Source organism: Perissodus microlepis, chromosome 3, assembly GCF_051167445.1.
Source record: "Perissodus microlepis isolate ML-2025 ecotype Zambia chromosome 3, ASM5116744v1, whole genome shotgun sequence".
Taxonomy (NCBI): Eukaryota; Metazoa; Chordata; class Actinopteri; order Cichliformes; family Cichlidae; genus Perissodus; species Perissodus microlepis.
The window spans coordinates 7,058,623-7,063,361 of NC_140463.1; the positions used below are offsets into that span (position 1 = coordinate 7,058,623).

General features: G+C 39.4%; 1 pseudogene across 1 annotated transcript; it reads right to left on the reverse strand.

Annotated features, from left to right (window-relative positions):
* Positions 1-1,876: 1,876 nt before the first annotated feature.
* Positions 1,877-4,518, reverse strand: LOC146389654 (uncharacterized; annotated as a pseudogene). Its single transcript, XR_014799237.1, has 6 exons — positions 3,390-4,518; positions 3,233-3,304; positions 3,080-3,139; positions 2,504-2,572; positions 2,266-2,400; positions 1,877-2,152 (listed from the first exon to the last, which is right to left on the reverse strand). The product of XR_014799237.1 is annotated as an uncharacterized LOC146389654 (transcript).
* Positions 4,519-4,739: the final 221 nt, after the last annotated feature.

Genomic DNA, 4,739 nt, shown 5'->3' on the forward strand with positions numbered 1-4,739 from the left:
GCATCCCTGAACCTGTGCAAACGTTGTTTTTTTTTATTTTATTTATTTTTTAAATTTCATTTCTAAAGTTCATATTTCCTGGGGGCTAGAATTCCCCCCAGGTGGGGCTCATCGCGTATAGGTGTAACGGAGAAACAGCCAATCAAATCGCAGCTTTTCAGGCATTGGGAAAAAAAATGTTTTTTTTTTTTTTTTTTTTTTTTTTTTTTTTTTTTTTTTTTATACACTGAACTGTCTGAGCGCGGGTTCGAGTCCTGGTTGGGACAAAGGCTGTGTTACATTATCAAAAGATAAACACCATTTTTAATTTAGTTAATGTGGATAACATTTATTTTTCACTTAGCTTTTTCTTATTATTTGATTATCATTCTATTTATATCATAGTGTTTTGGCCTGTGGAGTATTATGTACCTATACTGTGTAAAGGAATATCTTTTATTTATATTTATGTATTATTCACATTATTTTATTGTACAATGCTTTGGTGCCACGGGATTTTAGCATGCCTCAATGTCTCACACATTCATGCTGCTAACGGAAGGTATCTCAGGAAGCTGGAAGCAGGCATTCACACGGGAAAAGTTCATCTTTTGTCTTCTCCACTGTAAGAGGAATCAAGGGAGTGTGAACTTTTCTCAGGGGGAAGACCAAAGGTGTGAAAACAGCTGTGTACTGCCTTTTGGTTCTGTAGAAGGTGTTTATACCCAAGGCTCAGTTGGGTTTATTTAATGGAAAACTTTTACAACAACTGTAGTACATAACTCAGAATAAACTGTATCATCACAAACCAGACATACTCTTCAGTTATGCAGACATCCAACTTTTAATACAAAGATTAAAGTTTAAACTATAATTCAGATATTTTCTGTTGGCATAGAAAATTAAGCTTATGCATAATTTCAATAAGGAAGATGTGTAATAAGTCATTTGTCTGCTTCCTGGTGGCTGCCAGTTTATATCTATTCATTTTCCAGCACAAACTCAGTACTGACATCATTACTTTATTCCAGTTATGCTCTTGCCAGCCTCCACTCTGCATGCTTTAAATCTGTTGCTCTTCTGCTTCTGCCATTCTGCGTTTCAGATCCTCAGCTATGCAGCCTGCCTCCTCTCCTTTCTCCTCCTCACTGTGGTCACTCAGAACCCTGTCCCAGCCTCCATCTTCATCACTACCAGCATTTTGACTCTGGGGTGTGGCTTATGCAAAATCCTGTCACTGCTGAGATTTCTTCTGCTATGATGGGTCATTGGAGTCTAACTGCCTAACAGTTACATTTATTTCTGTATCTCAATAAATCATGTTTGGTTTTTCCACATGATCTCTCCTTATTGAACTGCTTTTGTAGATAAGCTTCAAGCCAGAAAGCAACAATACCTAAACCAATAATATTATCATCAGAAGTGAGAAAGTGTCTGGACTATCTCCAGCTGTGTTGCATGTATTAAAGATAACTTCAGACACTGTCTGGTTGTCATGTCTGAAACAGGCTGTACAGTCACACAGATAAAAGACAGCAGTCATGTTTCTAATATTACAAATCAACCAGAAAGATTATAAAGATAAAAGCTGTGAGACCCCACTAGAGAACGGATGGCTTGTTATTATTACATGAAGTGATTTAGAAATAATATGTAAGCTTTCAGGGCAGCACTCAGCGCTTTTTAAAACTGATTACCTGATGGTGAGCACACACAGGTATATAAACATACAGGTGAACTCTAAGAGGTTATAAAGAAGAGAGCTGTGCTGATATTTTTACAGAACACAATTTATTTACATTTTTATATTTACAATCAGTTTTTATTTATATAAACAAAATAAACATTACAAAACTAGGACTAAACTATATTATGTACAATATCAACAGTTTCTCCCCTATTTCCTTTTTTCTTCCACCCATCTTTGTCTCTCTGCCTCGTAGAAGGGAGACTCCTGAAACTCCTTCCAGGTCATCTCCTTGGCCATGCCCTTGTCCCTGTGCAGAGAGTGCACTTTTGAAGGGCAGTAGATATATTTCCCTGCCACTCCAGGGAAGCCTGTGTGAACATGTGGGCTATTTGGGCCCTGTTTCAGGTCCATATGGCAGAACTTGCAGAGGCAGCCTGTTTGTTGGGTTTCTGGCCTTTTCCTCTTTTTCTGAATGCAGTCATTCTGTAATTCATTTGTGCAAATTATGAGCAAGATGACAAAACGTAACGTGAGCGTGAATAATATGCTATCATTGATGATCTATGCATTAACCAGATGTTTAACTGAACATCAACTGTAAATGAAAATAGAGAGGGACCAGGATTTGACTCAGGCCTTTCTGTTTGACTGACCTGTGGTCTCCTTTAGTAGAAATGCCAGCTCCTGTGGGAGGGGCACAGGTGACTTCCTCTTCACACTTGAGGCTGCACCTACAGGTATAGTAATAGAAAAGAGTAATGGAAACATTTTTTTACTCTAGACCCAATAAACAGAACATTTAATTATGTGAAAAACATTATAGTTGTTTTGTACCCTCGGCTGATGATGCCTGAGGTTCAGCAGTTGTACTGGACGGTGGTATGGACAGTGCAGCAGATGGAACTACAACAGGAAAACTTGTCAGCAACTTCATAATTTACACTGTATGTGAGTGTTGCTGTTAGTAGGAACTCACACATCTATACTCTTACTTCTCCTGTTTCTCATTGCAAAACAAATGTAATATATTTATATGCAACAGAAATGCCATACCAAATCATTTTAACCTCTTCTCATTGAAGCAGGAGGAGCGGTATAAGTCAGTGAACAACATGCATTCAGGTGTTAGTAACTACTGCTACTTAATTTGTTTTTAACACATTCATAGAGAACAAGAACACATACTCACCCTTTGTGGTTGGTATCAATTCATGATGGTAGGTATCAATTCATAGTCCTTAGGACAGTTAGCATAATGCCAGCATACAACTATACTATTAGAGGAACATCGCCAGAACACACAAAAACAAGAACAAGACAATATATAAAAGTTCAAGTTCAGGCTCAGCTTTGGAGAGCAATTCATGTAAAACTATTGTACTCCAGTTCTGAAACCTTTCATTTGAAAACCTGTGTTTGCTCCTGAAGATCCTCTGGGTGTGGACCCTTCTGCTGCTGCTGGCACAGTGACTAGTTGTGCAGAGACAGAGGACAGAGGCATATGAGATAGAAACAGACTTAGCCATTATCACTTCTGACATGTAGTAATAGCGCAGTACTTACAGCTCTGCATTTGTAGTTTTACAGGTGAGATGCTCAGCATTGCGTCCTCCAGGTCTTTATCCTCATCCATCCCTATGATGCAGGCAACAATTAGATAAATATATACTGAACTTATTCCACATCAACAACGTTATTAAATATTATTAAAACAATTTACCCAGGGGTTTAGTTGGAGCATTTTTGGAAGCAGACGCAGACTGCTGCTTCTTCCGCAGGTACTGCTGCAACTTATGCATCCGTGTTCCTTGACTGCAGCTCTTCCTCATAATAAAGTCTGCATAGCCGTCACCTCTGCCGTCCCAAATCTCCTTCCAGGTGCTCTTGGCTCGTGAGCCAAAGCCAACCAGCTGATCATCCTCAGAGGCTTCTGCAGCAACACTCACTCTGCTGGTCTCGTAGTTCAGAAGAGTCTTTATCTCTGTAAAGCTGAGGGCATACTGTACAAATGAATGCAAGCTCTCCTTGCCATGCCCTTCTTCCACAGAGGTCCCTGCAGCCTCTTCCTTCTGGAGATCTTTGATCAGGTACATGGTGTACCCGACATCATTCTCCAGAAGCCACCGGAAAGATTTCCCTTTATACTTTCCAAACTGCAGGATGTACTCTCCCTGCACTTCCTTCATGTCAGACACATCCCCTCCTCTCTGATAGACGACAGTCAGAGCATTCTGACGTACAACGTCCTCCCTCACAGGTGCAGACTTGTCCTGCAGTTTGGGGTCATTTTTAATCCGTCGAGCTTCTTTTGACGGGTCCTGGAGAAGGTATCCAAGTGGCCCCTTGCGGAACACCACAGAGATTTTCCCTGGATATGGCGCAACTTTCTTGTGCATCTTGACATGCAGTGAAAAAATAAACAATTATATTAAACAAAATTGATTCCAAACAGAAACAAAGACATTCCAGGTTATAATCTTGCTGCACATTGTGGCTGGGTTTAGACAGCAGGATGCAGGAGAACAATAAAGAGACAAAATCTGAATAAACATTTGCGATATAAGTGTTTTTTCTCCAGGCAATACAAACTGTTCCGTCTGTAAATAAAAGCCTTTCATGGTTGAATGCAAAATTTGTGCCAACTGCTTAGTAGTCATGGTACATAAGAACTGCAGGCAGATTATCGACATATCTATTTAAGCTATCGTATTTATTCTTACACTAGTGGGCATTGCTCATGTTAGTGAGATATCAAGACTGTCGTATAGATGAGATTACTGACCATTACAACATGAATGCAATACAAATTTTTAAAAAATGCAGGTTAAGTCATTTAGCATGTCATCTCATAACAAGCCATTTATCGATTATTTAATTGTACCACATTATAGTAATGTCAGTGTCACAGCAGTCAGAAACCTACCAAGTTTATTTAACAGTAAAACACGTCAATGGAACACGCAATTTATTTAAGGATCACGTTCATTCATTTTTTACCGTGCCACTTTACAACAGCGGATAAACTCCCACCGTCTTTAACTGAGCGATGGAGGCTTCGTAAATGCAATCG